Source organism: Ochotona princeps, chromosome 23 (assembly GCF_030435755.1).
Source record: "Ochotona princeps isolate mOchPri1 chromosome 23, mOchPri1.hap1, whole genome shotgun sequence".
Taxonomy (NCBI): domain Eukaryota; kingdom Metazoa; phylum Chordata; class Mammalia; order Lagomorpha; family Ochotonidae; genus Ochotona; species Ochotona princeps.
Window position 1 is genome coordinate 29,458,466 of NC_080854.1, and position 15,267 is coordinate 29,473,732.

The window sequence follows — 15,267 nt, forward strand, 5'->3', positions numbered from 1 at the left end:
TTCTTCTTGGCCTTGTTTTGTTGAAGTGATTGATGGTTTAATCACAAGCCTTTCTCACAGTCTGTATTGTGCTAGTTATATTCTTCAAGGGTAATTTTGTAAATTTCTCTATATCTCATATTTCCTGTATTTTGGTTGTTTGATCTAATGTTTTCTTTAGTTGTAGAGAAGTCTATATAACAGAAAGTTTACAATGCAGAGGCAGTAAATATATTCGTAATATCATGTAACCTTTCCTATCATGCTCTTCCGGGATCTTAAAATCACCCCATAAAGCAGCTCTGAACACACTGAAACCTAACCCTTCCTTCTCCTCTGCCTTCCCTGTTCCCAATCCACACACGCTGCTAAACACTAGTCTGCTTTTTGTCTCTTAACTTAGTTAGCTGTGACAGGGGCAGTAAAACATTTCTTCTTCTTTTTTGGGGGGGAGGGCGAGAGGCTTATTTTATTTGACTAAATGCTCTAATCACCTTTGATTCCCAGGTAACCTGGTGTCAAGTCCTATGGTCTGGAAAGCCTTGCTCACTCTTCCTCAGTCTGGGAATCCTGTAAACTCATGTTGAGTGTTGGCACTGTGTTTCTAGTTTCCTTGTCTGATGCATGCTCCTCATTTTGTATCCTGGTGTTCTTGTGTGTTTTCATGTAGCTTATATAAGAAGATGACTCTTGCTGATGTTCCTTAACAAAACAAATCTTTAATAACTCAAGCCTATTGCAATTAGTATGCTTCAATGTAGAGCTAAAGATACCTGGGATGGATTACATCAAAGAACGGGAAGCTGGAAACCTTTCTGTTAATACGGCTTGTACTAGATTTCCTTGGCTATATTTGATTTTTTTTCCCATGGATTTAGTCACATGCTTTTCTGTCATGTTAAATTTCAGAATTTCATTTCTAAGAAATGAAAAGACTTTCAGTCAGGCAGTGATGATTTTCTAGGTACTAAGATCGGTATAAAGTAAAATTATTTTAATCATTTATCTGAAAAGAAGGATGTCCAAAGTAGCAAAAAAAAAAAAAAAAAAAAACAGAGAAAATTTATTACATTACAAATTGCGTGCTTTTCTCTGGGTGCCTATCAAGTTTGTGCAAAACCATTCACTGTTAAAGATACATAAAGACAAGTCGGCTGCTCTCAAGGCACCTCCAGAGAAAATCTGACCACTTTTTAAAGTTAGAGATGAAAGAACCCAATTATGTTTGATGTCAGTTTTCAGCTGAGTCCTAAGGCAATTCATTTCCTGGGATGCCATGTTTGCAGCTCATTCTAAATCTTGCAAAGGGATAAGTTCCAAGACCCATAACTATTTGAAAAGTAGTATACTCAGAACACCATTCTTCGTTTAAATGCATTTTAAGTTGTATGGAGCTCCAACACTTAAGCAGCTACAAGAATTGTGTGCTCATATTCAGTCTCCCTCATGCTTGCCAGGATTAATCATTTCCCTTTCTAAATCTATATAATGACCAAAAAAAGCTTGCTTCTCGAATTTTTGTTACAGTATAAGCAATTTGTATTAAAATGTATTGGTATTCATTTTCAAAATATGAGACTTGGGTGTGGGGGTCAACCAGGTGGGCTAGGCTGTAGCACCCACTAGTAGAACCAGAATGTGTGCAGGCCAGATGGGTAAGGCTGCATTACCCACCAGTGTGCCAGGACTGGGGGCAGGCCGTGTCAGGCTGGATCTCAGAACTCAGTGGCAAACATGAGTTCCAGGGCTGGGAGAAGCCTAGCAGGTGGATTTAGAGACCTCCCTTTGCTGGGCTGCTTCGTCAACTGGTGAGCGTGAGAACTTGGACAGGTGTTGCGCTGACCTTGGGAGCTAGGCTGCCATACTCACTAGTGTGCCAGGCTAGGTCACAGCATCAGCTGACAAATTCTGGGACTGGGTATGAGTCATGTCAGGTTGGATAGCAGTACCTTCTGGCAGGTGCAAGATCCAGGGATGTCTTATTTAAAGCACATGCTGTTTCCCTTTTTTAGGACACACATCATCTGATTATTAAATTGAAATATTAAGTAAGAGCTTTGATGTCCTACATAAATTGTATTTTATAATTGTATCATTTGGTTGCTATGAGCACAACTAATATATGATACATTATGTCATAATTTTAAATTCTGATTTTTTAAACCAAATACTTATTCTCTGCTTCACATGGCGATTGTAATTTAAAATATTCAATTATTTAGCTTTTTCTTTGATTTTCTTTTCTAATCATTTCTCTCTCTTTTATGGGTGAGGAAACTGCATTATTTCATTTTTTATCAGTTCATTTTTTTAATGGGCCAATTTAACCTCAACATTCCATTTCAATGTTGTACTTTTCTACAGTTCCAAAGATTTAGATGACATATTTGGTTTATTGGGAGGATATTCTTCTGTTAATAAAACCACAAATTATTTAGATACTGAGTTTTCATTTTTATTTCTTTTGTGCATTGGGACTCTCAAAATGAAATTATAATTTTCTATATATATGGATATTATATAATATATATGGATATAAATGTATTATATATTATATTTTAGATATGAAGTTATAATTTTTCATATACTAATATTATATATACACGATATTTATCTTATATATACAAACACACGCTTACGCTAATGGTAGCTTCTTTGTGTTTCAGCTAAGAGTGCTTTACTTTCATTTCCATTGTGAATCAATATTTCGTCTTAGACATCCTAAGATATTAAAAAATTATATTTCATGCATCCACCTACAGTATTAAACACTGTGTTTATACTAATCATTTGATAGCCTCTAAATATATTTCAGTTGTTATAAAAAAATACTGTGACTTTTGCTTATAAAAAAACAGAGATTTTTTTCTTTTCCTCAGTCTTCTGGGGACAGATCTGAGAACCCACTGGCAGCAGATTCAGTGTTTGGGAAGAACCCGCAGTTCTGTTCGCCTTGTTCGCTTTGAAGCTGTCTCAAGTACTGGAGGATCAATGTTGTTTCCTGGGGCTCCTCTACAGAAACTCTATTCCCACCCTGAGTTCTCCTTGTGGCTGCTCTGATCATGTCCTAATAGCCCTTATCTCTCAAGGAGATCCCGTCCATGATTAAATAATAATTGGGTTTTTGATGGCAAGACAGGGTGAAGACACGCTCAAAACAGACAAGAAGGATTAGTGGAGGAGAAGCAGAGAGAACACGATCCCAGGCAAGAGGCGTGGGCGGGCCGGCTGCAGGAGACTGGAGGAAGCAGCACCGGTAGCAGAGGGTGATGAAACAGATACTCCAACAGTGATCAGAGCCCCATCAACACACAGGTGGGAAGGGGAGACCACTGAGGACATGGGAGGTGACAACAAAATAATTCCAAGATCAGCAGAAAAAGGAAATATTCAAAATAGGAAGAAAATAAACCAAATATAGATCAATGGAATCATACATGCAGGAAGTAGAGCTTGCATTCCAATAGTGCCGGAGGTTCACACTTCGGCCTGGTCAGAGATAGCTTTCCTGGAGACAGGCTATTTGAAGTCTCTCGCAGAAACCTCCTGACTTCTTTGTTGTTTTGTGATAAGACTGGAAACTCTGGGAAGAGGAATTCACATTTTTAAAGCACTTTTACATTTTTGTTTTGAAAGGAAAAAAATTATAAAGAGAAGAAAAGGCAGAGAAAGTGATCTCTTTTCATCTCCTGTTTCTTTTCCTAAAGTGGCCATAATGACCAGAGCTTATTTGAGCTGAAACCAGAAGCTGGAAACTTCCTCCAGGATCCCCACGTGTGTACAAGGGTCTAAGGACTTGACTCACCCTTCCACTGCCTTCCCATGCCATAAGCATGAAGCTGGATCAGAAGTGCAGCAGCTGGAACAGAAACGGACACCCATGTAAGGTGTCAGTGCTGAAACTGGATAATTAGCCTGCTATGCCACCATAAGGGTGCCAGAATGTAATATGGGCTCCACCTAACTACCCAGTAGCTATGCTTATAGTAAAACTAGAAACCAAGATGAACTTGCCTGTCCTACAAACAAAATTGGGAGACGATAGATTTTACATTATCAAATGCAAAGGTCACCAGTGACTGTGACCCTAGCTACCTATTATTCCACCTGACTCCCTATATTACTTCTGCCCAGAGTTATAGTTTTCCACCTGATCATAGTTTGGAGACAAACTTCCTTTTGCAAAAGACAACAAAAATGGGGGGAAAGAAGCTATTCCTTTATAATTGTATTACTCCATTGTTATTCCCTAGGCTGGTTATCAAGATTCCCTCCTTGGCATCTGAGTTATGTGTTGGGAGATGAGTGGCTGAGTATTCTTGATGTTATGTATTCCCCCCCCCCCCTTTTTGGCAAAAATGTGGCCAATGAGAGTAATAAGATTTTTCTTTCTATTCAGTGTATCATAAGATTGTTCTTTGTGCTCATCATTAAGTTTGCATCAAAATCCTTGTGGCTGTAATGGCCTCATTTGAAGATTTAACAATATGAGTTAATTGCATGTGAAAACTCAAAACTCATGTTCTCCTTCTGTGTCATTCTTTACGTTATTGGTGTCAGATTTTACTCCTGTTGATATCGTGTATCCATCAGCTAATTTTTATGGTTAGAGCAAAATGTCAGACTTTTCAAAAACATATGCCATAATTGTGATATTCAAGCTATCACAATAGTATCCCAATGCTCTATATATTTAATCAGCAACACTTGCACTTTATAAGCTTTTATATTGCCATTTCGTGTCTATTTATTCCAATTCAAAGAAACTTGTTTAGTTTTTTCATGTACAGCAGGTCTAGTGGTGATGAACTTTCTGAGTTTCTGTGTCTGAGAAATTCTTCATCTACTCTTCATTTTGAATGACAAGTTTGCCAAAAACAATAGTCCTGAGTCAGTTATTTATTTATGTAATTATTTATCATTCAATGATCAAAGATGTCATTCTACTCTCTTGACTGATAAAGCTTCTACTAAGAAAACTACTACTAATATTTTTGCACGTGGACACTATTGCTAGATTCAAAATGCTGTCATTGTATTGGACTTTTGGTCTTTGAATCAAACTGTCTTTCAGTGCAGACTGTTCAGGTTCCATGTAACCTGCTGATGATCTTCACCTGAGCTCGAGTTTCCCTTTCTCCGTCTGGAGCGCTCGGTCAGTAAGCTCTGGTTCCCTTCCTCGCTCTCTTTATGCACACATCCAGCTTCCCTTGACGCTACCCCTTCACATTGCATCGTTTGTTTTTCTCTTTGTGAAGTGGTGTTTATGCATCAAGCTGTACAATGGTGAGGCAAAGGGCCGCTCTTTGAGTCCTCACCTCCCGTGGACGTAGCTGTGACAGAGCTAAGCAGAAAGCTGAAGTCGGAGATGGAGGAGGGACTTGAATTCACCATCTGCAAAGACATGCGAGCAGCACACATGACATGATATCAAGGCTAAACGCTTGTCCCTTTTTACTGCGGTTTTTTTTCCCATATCGCCCTTCTGACTGAATAATTTCAAGCTATCTATCCTCAAGGTAATTGTTTTTATATTTCCTGCTTCACTGATTTTGTTCTTCAGTCTTTTCTATTGCAGTTTTCATTTTCCTCTCATTTTCAGCTGTGATGCTCATTTTGATAGCTGCCAGTTATTTGTGGGAACTCCGGGTTTTCTTGTGTCTAGTTTCTAGTTTTACTGAATGAATGAATTTATCTGTCAGGCAATTTGAACATTTGCACTGTCTGGAGTGTTTTTCGCCCTGGGAATGTTGTATTTACATAGTAGGTAACTGCCTATCACCCATCCTAGTGGGTTGATGCTGGTTTCAGAGTGAAAGCCTGTATCACTCAGCACCACATCCAGCTCCGAGTGGACCAGCTGGTTGTGCCTGCGATTCTGTGGAGACTCCCTGGGACAGTGGACAGGTCAGATCACTCGTGGGAGTGTTTTGTGGTGCGGGGAGACCGTGTGACTTTGGCTGAATGGGCAGGGAACACTGTCAGCTTAAACATGCTGAGATCTGCAACTGCGCAATTGTAGGCAGGCACAGTGCCGATCTGTGGCAAGTTCCATTCCAGTGACTCGTGAAAATCCCCACTCCTGTTTGTCCACAGATGGCTTGGCCGTGACCTTTCCCTGAGATTTCTACTCAAGAGGGGGAAATGGACGTGCAGTTCTCTCTTACTTTCCTCACTGGTAAAATTACTTGCTGATAGTATTTTTGTAATTTATCAGTGTGTAGTAACATCTGATTTGAGCTCTAGAATTGTCATGAAAAGATTATTATCTGAATAATTATTAAATCTAGTGGCAGAATTAGTGCTGGCAATATTTGGCTATTTTGCTAATAACATTTTACTGAAGCTCTCCAAATAGCCCTCGTCTCCGCCTGCTTATCTTCCTTGTTTCTAGGTTACTTGAATCTCATTGTTTCTCTCTCGTCATTTCTGCCTTTGTCTGTATTTTTCTTCATTGGCTTATATGACATCATCAGTGATTGTTAGTAGATCATAAAAGCAAATATGACTATTAATCACCATCCCTACCTTGTCTTAGCAGTGACTCACAGAACAAATTCAGAAGTTTGACCTCATTTATAGTAAAGAAAAGTGAATAATTTATCTCTCAATCTTTAACAGCCACTATGGTGATAAAACAAGCTAACAATTTAATATTATTTCAACGCAATTTTTGCCTATCATTGGAAAATTGTATCAACTTCCTAGAAACTGGTGACAATGCTAGATAATGGTAAATTCTAGCCTATGAATATATTTCATATGCAAGTGAATATTTATTATGGTAACTGACACCCCATGAGGCCACAAAGCATGCCTGTCGGCTGTTACTGAGATCCACACACCCCTAACAGGGCTGAAAGAAGCACTTAGTGTCTACTACTGCTGTCATTCGCTTAGGCAGGAGAAGCTGTAGGGAGGCTGTGCAATAGTACTCAGCAGGAAAAAAGAAACAGCTTTACAAAGACATGAAGACACACACTTAGGAAAAATAGTTCTACTATAAAAGCTACTTGGTAAAAGTGATAAACACAACTAAGCTGCTAGCTACACAGATATTAACATGGGGAAAACAGAAGTGTAAAAAGTAAGGCAATGTGGTATCCCCAAAGAAACATAATGGCTTAGGAACAGATTATACAGAAACGGAAATTGACAAAATATCTGATTAGAAATTCAGGGGAATGTTTATAATAATGGACAAAGAGATACAAAGAAATAAAAAGAGATCATGGAGCACAATTAGTAACAATGCATCATATGAATGAGAACTTCAGCTAATACATGGAGAATGTTGAAAAGGAATTTAAATTATATATTGCATATGAAGACATTAGTAAGACAAACAGAAGCGTATAGGTGAAGCCTTTACTAGCAGACTAGATAAAACAGAAGAAAGAACAACTGAACTTAAAGACCTGTCTTTAAATATAAATGCATTTCAGAGACCTGGAAATGCAGTAACAAAACCCACAGCTAGTACAAAAATACAATGGGAATAGGAACAAATATAATAAATTAAAAAGAAACAGAAGAATAATGAAATTGAATTTTTAAAAAGATTTATTTATTTTTATTACAAAGTCAGATGTACAGAGAGGAGGAGAGACAGAGAGGAAGATCTTTCGTCCAATGACTCACTCCCCAAGTGACCGCAATAGCCGGTGCTGCGCCAATCCGATGCCGGGAACTTCTTCCAGGTCTCCCACACGGGTGCAGGGTCCCAAAGCTTTGGGCCGTCCTCAACTGCTTTCCCAGGCCACAAGCAGGGAGCTGGATGGGAAGTGGAGCTGCCGGGATTAGAATCGGCACCCATATGGGATCCCGGGGCGTGTTCAAGGTGAGGACTTTAGCCACTAGGCCACGCCGCCGGGCCCGAAATTGAATTTTTGAAAAGATGAAAAACATAATCAGTCTTTAAGAATATGGAAAATAAATACTATAGAAAAATAAGACAATATCATAGATATCACAGATAATACCAAGAGCCATCAGTGACTATTATGATAAAATATGGGAAAAAGTCCTAAAGTAGAAGAAACCAACATATTTCTGCATATATATATATTATATACATATAATATTATATATAATCTGTGTGTATGTGTGTGTATATATATGCATATATATATGCATGTGTGTGTGTGTATATCTATCTATCTATATAATCCTAACTGTAGACTTGTCAGTCCCATGGAATGATATTTATTAGGAGAGAGAGACAGAGAGAGAGAACAGCATAAGTGAACCAAGAAGATACATTAAATATACCAATAATGAATATTAATAAAGAACCAAAAATCAGAAGTCTCCCAACAACAACAATAAAACAGATCATCCAGGACAACACAAATTCGCAACTGAATTTCACCAAACCTTTAAGATACAACTAACAGTTAACGTCCTCAAACTATTGTAAAAAAATTAGCTTAAACTTTCCAAATTCTTTTTGTGAGGACAGTATTACATCGATTACAAAATGAAACAGGGACAATAAAACTATTGCGCAATATCCTTTATGAATATCAATGCAAAATTCTCATTAAAAATTGGCAGATTCAATCCTACACCTCAGGACAATCACTGGTGAACAGCTGGGATTTATCCAAAGATGCAGAATGACTTAATATGTGCAAATTAATAAGTGCTATATATTACAATGATAGAATTAAGGACTATAAAATAACTATAAAACTATAATCAACTCAGTGGATTCAGTAAAAGCATTCGATGAAATACAACATCTAGTCATGATACATTAAAAGAATCAGGAACAAAATATAGCTTGATATAATCATCAGTATATAAAGCAGATACATAGCAAGATCACATTGACAGGAAAGAATGAACATATTTCCTTTTATACCTGAAAGCAAATAAAAATGTCCTCACTGAGCACTATCCTTTGTAATACGCGGAGTTTGAACTATGAGAAGAATAAATGGAAGAAGACAAATTATTCATTGTTCCGTACATAGCAAAATGGCCTGGCTCATCCCTGGCTATTGTGGCCAACTGGGGAATGAACAAGCAGATGAAGGACTTTCTCTGACTTCCAAGCAAACATTATTGCTATTATTATTTTGTGTAGTGTAAAGACAGGAAACCCGAAGTCCTTTTAGTCTTACTGAAAATAGATAACAGGAATTGCCATAGTGACATTGCATCCTAAGCCTCTGCCTGTGGCTCCAGCATCCCGTATTTGGTGTTGATTTGCATCTTGGCTGCTCCACTTTTGATCCAGCTTCCTGGTAATAATGGAAGATTGCCCAAGACCTTGGGATCCAGCACTCATGCTGAAGACCTGAAAGAAGTGTCTGGCTATGGCTTCTGATTGGCTCAGCTCTGACCATTACGGCCATTTGGGGAGTGAACCAGTGGATGGAAGATCTCTCTTCTCTCTCTCTCTCCTTTTCTTTATAAATCTGGCTTTCAATAAAAATAAATAAATCATTTATAAGTAAGTAAACAAGGGGTAACAATTAGGAATATGAAGTTATTCAGAAGCCACGTGCATGATATTAAATTCTAAATGGGAAAACTTAGGTGAAATTCTGAAACAATTTTTCTAGGACAACCCGTAATTGTTACGCTGTCTAGTAGTCCAGAGTAGGCATGTGGAAAAGACACATGGAGAGAAAGAAATGGCTTCACAGTTTCTAGTAATCTCAAACAACCTGCTCTGGAAAGGAAATGCATGTTAAGAGAGGCATACTGGGTGACCTGCACACTGGCTTGTGTCTGCAGAAAAGCAACTGAAACCATAGAAACGATTGCAGGCAGCAGCCATTGATCTGAGCTCATTCAGTGAGCCTAAATTAGGAGAGATGGTGATGAAATTAATGTTGCTACAATGCTTTGAAATGATTTATGTCCCAAAGTCTTTAACATGCAGATAATACTTAAACCCTTGTGTGGAAATGTAGACTGCAAAAGAATGAATACATGAAAAGATAAAAAAGGTGTCAGGTTCAGATATCCGAATAATCCATTTTTAAGTTATCAGAGTAGTCAGCAAAACAAACACTCAAACAAACCAGGGAAATGATCTTGTTTTTATCATTGCATTTATTTTAGTCATGGAGCTTGCTGTTGTGTTTTGGTTAGTTAAAAACTTATTGGCCATGATTTGTGTCAATTCTAGCAAAATTCTGGCTGCAGATCAGGTATTGAAAAATATTTTAAATTGTCAATTAAAACATTGAGCCAACTCTGCATTTATAAAGACATTTGGAAGAACTGTTATAATTTGGATCCTTTGTTTTATATAAAAATGCTGCTAAATTCTAAATTAGTGTGCTATCACTATTAAGATAAATCAAAGGAAAGATAACAGAAACTTCCATTTTCTCATGTTTTTTATTTAAGCCTACAGTCCCACGGCAGTGGAGATTCATGATAGCACTGTACCATTTGAAGGCAATTGACACAGCATTGAATTACTGGGGCAAGTGTCTGCTTTCCTTGTAAGTGAAGAAAATCTCCCTCTCCACCTCTCCTTAATAGTTCTTTCCCAGAAACAGAGTTTTCAGAAAACAGCCTGAGAAATCCATGCATCCTGAGTGTTTTCCTGTGACCACGTTAACCTCCCCTTTGCTCTCGTGATGGGGGGATAGCGTTACACACATAGTGCCAGTGGCCCTTTTCTTGACTTCATCCTCTTCTGTCCAATAACATGGCAAATTAAATACACTGCAGGTACAGTTCAAAGTAGAAAGACAGAGTTATATGAAAATAAACTCACTGTTGCGTAGGTCACACTTCCAACAAGATCTAAATTAGATTTTTAACCCTAGCTGCTCCTCCTATGAGGAGGTAAATCCAAGCCACAGGAGTATCTATATATCCAATTACCTTAGGCAGAAATGTCTTTATGTTCAAAGAATCCCATGAGTCCATATTAGATTAAGCTGAATATGGCAGAAGGAATAAATTCGGTTATTACTTGAAGTTATTATTATTATAAAAATCATCCAGCCAACACTCTAGATGTCTGTTATATACTTTATTGAAATAAGCAAAGTGAGGACTTGAGTTTCTAGGTTACAATAACTGCTAGGATTGGTATTACTCTGCATTTTTTAATTCACTCTGTTGTTCTTGTCTAGCACATTCATAAAAATTGTCTTAATTTACTCATGTTGTTCTTAGGTTTGAGCCACACAAATTGGCACAGGACACTCACAAAAACATTTTTTTTCACACTAGTAAGTACAGGAGTGTATGTCAAACTCAAGTGATTGATTTTGTTTTAGTTCTGAAATTGTTAGTCACTTATCCTTTCCTCATTATAATTTGAATAATAATAGACAATTGCACAGCAAAAAAATTTGCAGGTTACATTTGTTAAGCTAATCATCTAAACCTAATCTGATCATCAGCTTTTCTTAAACCTGGGGGATTTGGGTAGTTGTACTAAAGAAACATTGTTTGCATCAACTGCTGGGAAGAAACGGTACTAAACAACAGCTTGAATTGATAAATTTTCAAATTACAGCAATCTAAAACGGCAGCAGAACAGCAAAAATCAGAGGCATCACAATTATAATCAAAACAGCCTGATTCTGGCGCACACACACACACATACACACAAATAAACACATAGACCAATGTAACAGAATAGAAGCTACAGAAATTAATTCTCATGGATAAGACAAACTGAGCTTTTAAGACTTATTTTTATGGGAAAGTCAGATATTCGGAGAGGAAGAGAGACAAAGAGGAAGATCTTCTGTCCATTGGTTCACTCTCCAAGCAACTGCAACTGCCACAACTGAGCCGATCCGAAGCCAGGAACCAGGAGCCTCGTCCGAGTCTCCCACGCGGGTGCAGGGTCCCAAGGCTTTGGGCCATCTTTGACTGCTTTCCCAGGTCACAAGCAGGAAGCTGGATGATCAGTGGGGCTGCAAGAATTAGAACCTGCACCCATATGGGATCCTGGTGTGTGCAAGGAGAGGATTTTAAAAAGCATCTTATATTCACAAATTATGCCTCAAAAATATGTCATTATTATACAAAATATGAATTTTGAGTTATTTAGGAACATACCTAAATTTACCTGAGATAGATGATTTCTGAAAATATAAAATCCAAACCTAAAATTTTCTGGAAGCTAACAAAGATCAGAGAACTAATTCTGTGTTATTTAACTAAATTAGAATGATCAATAATGAATAATATCAGCAAATACAGCTTTTCCAAAATTAAAAACTAACATTTCTCAAAGATCTGCAAGTTACAGACTTACAAAATCTATTTACAATATATTTCTTATAAAGAGCAAAGGTACTTAAAAAATTTAACAAAATTGGGATTAAAATATAAGTTTTTAATTGCTAAGAGTTCTGATGGTTAAAGAATAGGTTCATTCCATATTGCATTACCTGTTGCCAATTTCAACTTTCCACTCTTGTACACTGGAAAACAGCGGGTGACTTAAGTTCTTGAATCCCTGCTACTCATGTAAGAGACCCAGATGCAGTCTTGGCCCCTTGCTTCCCCTGGTCCAGCCCCGGCTGCTACAGGCATTTGAAGATCACTGCACAGCTGATTTTTCCTTGTCTCTTTTTGTGACTCTAATATAAAATTTAGATTCTGGAGTTTCAAAAATTTTATGTAAAACTTTCTAAATATCTGCATAGACTTTTATATAATAACATTGTTAAGTAATTATTTGAAATTGACTTAAACTTGTACCCAGTATTTTAAAAACATTTTACTCTCATCATCAGAAGCTGATAAAATATTTCATCAAATGCTTCTCGAGGGAATATACAACTGTAATTATTAAGTACAACGAAAGAGTGTCAATATAATTAGAAGAAAGATGTGAATGGATCTACATCATGACTATTGGAATAACTAAAAATAAAAGTAACAGCAAATGTTATAAAGGATAAGAGCAATTGAACCTCTCAAATTTCAAGAAGTATTGCAAGATGCAATTCCACTTCATAAATTATTTATAAAGCAATTGCTATTACTCATGAAGCTTATAAAGTGAAATACCTACCATAGTATCATGACTCAGGAATTTTACTACTAGAAGTGTAGCCAATAGATAGGAACAACTTCATAAAATATTTTATACATATTTGTTGCAAGTTTATCTGAGTGTATTTTTCTAGTTCAACTGAAACTTGAATGTCCATGTGAATAAATAACTTATAATATATCCCTAGCCCTTAAAATCTCTGCCTTGAAGTCTTACATATTGGCTCACATGTCATTGAAAAATAAGGCTTCGGGCAGTCCCTAAGCCACTGGAGTGGAGAGATACAATTCCTTCCCAAGGAAGAGTATCACATACATGTACTTGTACTACAATATAAAAAAAGCTTTTAGACTGAAACAGACATTTACAAGAATGATTTACTTATTTCAGCACTTTAAATTATTGTAAACAATCTGCAAAAGCCATGCTAATTGATATATGAGCTGTAGCAAAGCTATTTGTGTCTCAGAGTGATAGCATTTCATAAAGAATTCCAAAGATCAGAAACACCTGCAGATAAGACCAGTAACTTGCTAAATTCTCTCTCCTATGTTCTTTATATTTTATCATGCTTTATATGTTTTATTTAGCTTCTTTTATATTTCTTACATGTGTCTTTAAGTCTCTTTTATATATTAATTCCCCTCAACAGGTACATGATATTATTTATCATGTTCACTGATGTCCCTAAGCTGGAATTTCCATCGATGAATGCTGGTGCAAGAACAGAGGTCACGCGGAAGCCAGAGCTGCAGTCTGACCACGCCACAGGCACTGGGAAGACACCGCTGGCAGCAGTGCTTCCAGTGAGCTCAAATCTGGGACACATCCCATCTCCGTAAGACCTGTCAGTGTCTTGGACCGTTTCTTCAATTATGCTGCAATAATGTAGTCTGTATTTGCTCACCAATGTGAATTAAATAAGGTCTTATTTTACATTTCATTGTTGGTTGAGGCTGCCCTCCTTAGGAATCCTTGTTTCCTGGCCTGGGGTGAGAGAGTAGCACGATGTAGCTACTTTACACACAATCTCTCCTGGTCACATTACATTGATAAAATCAGTTCCACTGCCAAGTGTGATTTAATGGGGCAGGAAATTAAACTCCACCCATAGAGAAGAATTTAAAATAACATGCAATATGCAGAGATATAAAATCCCTTTATAGTGAAGGCAGTGGATAATTGGAAATATTAATGAAATCTACTAAAGTATTGTATTTCTTTCTTCACTGGGAGGTGAGCCATGCCAATCCTTTAATGGAGGAAATTCACCAAGAGTTACAGTCTCCTAGGTGCTGCTTTATGGTCATTTCAAAGGCAGCATCTCCAGGGTACAGCAGACTTGTCATTTCTGGCTCACAGAATATACTAATAAGCATGAAAAAGGTTCCTTTCTTAGGAATCCAATCCTGTTCCCCTCTGAAATATTTTCTTTTCTATGGAAGTATGCTCATGGATTTGGGGAGTGGTCCTAAAGAACTGACAAAGATATTCATCCCCCCGAAAGTTAGAAATGATCTGATTAAGAAATTTGATCTAAATATAGTTCGTCTTTGTGAGTGAAATGAGGCTAATAGACTATTTGGAAAACTGGCAGAATATCTTGGGCAGACTTTGAAAATAACTATGATCAAGCTATTACGGCTAATTACTTTGGGGATAATTGTATATTTTGCTAAAATTTAGCATTGTGCTCCAAGAGGAAATGTCTAAGAAACCAAATTAGTGCTCTTTAGAAGAAACTAGAATTCCATGGAACTCCACTCTACAAGAGAAGGATCTTGACCTTGTATGGATGACACAGACTAACTTTCACAATCCCCCTGAGGATTGTATATAGACAAAAAGGCAAGAATGCTCACACATTACCAGCCTAAATAACATTTGGAAAGATCAGCAAACTATGCAACTAGAAATATTGATAATTTTGAAGAATAAAATGAAGGCAGTTTAAGTTTTTTGATGAGGTTCTAAACATATATTTTTCTAGTTTACCTTGTGATGCAACAATAAAAGCAAACCCAAACTAATTTAAAAGACTGGAAAATTTGATTTAAGCAATTTTTTTGTCAACAATTAGTTTAAAAGAGAAAGGTGAAATATTACTTTAACAAGTGAAAAGTGGTAAAATAATTACCATAAGGAAAAACCTCTTAATATTATTTTTGAATTAAAAACAGGGTAATAGAGACTAATTTTTGTCAAAATATGTTAGTGAACAAATATGGTAAAGGCAATTTAATAGCATTGAAATAGAAGCATTCTGGAAGAACCAAAAATGAGCAAGTCCTGAG